This window comes from Plasmopara halstedii (assembly GCF_900000015.1).
Source record: "Plasmopara halstedii genome assembly, contig: Scaffold_1561, whole genome shotgun sequence".
Lineage (NCBI taxonomy): Eukaryota > Oomycota > Peronosporomycetes > Peronosporales > Peronosporaceae > Plasmopara > Plasmopara halstedii.
The window spans coordinates 726,201-726,406 of NW_020188473.1; positions in this window are offsets into that span (position 1 = coordinate 726,201).

The window sequence follows — 206 nt, forward strand, 5'->3', positions numbered from 1 at the left end:
TTCGAATTGAGTTTATGTTAGCCACTGGAGAGTAAGTCTCGAAGAAATCCACGCCGTATTTCTGCTTAACCTTTTAAGCCACCAATCGTGCTTTATAGCGCACAACACATCTATTCTGGTCACGCTTCTTAGCAAAAATCCAGCGGCTTCCAATCGTACGTCCAATTGATTCTCGTGGTACGAGTGTCCATGTTTTGTTTTGGTGA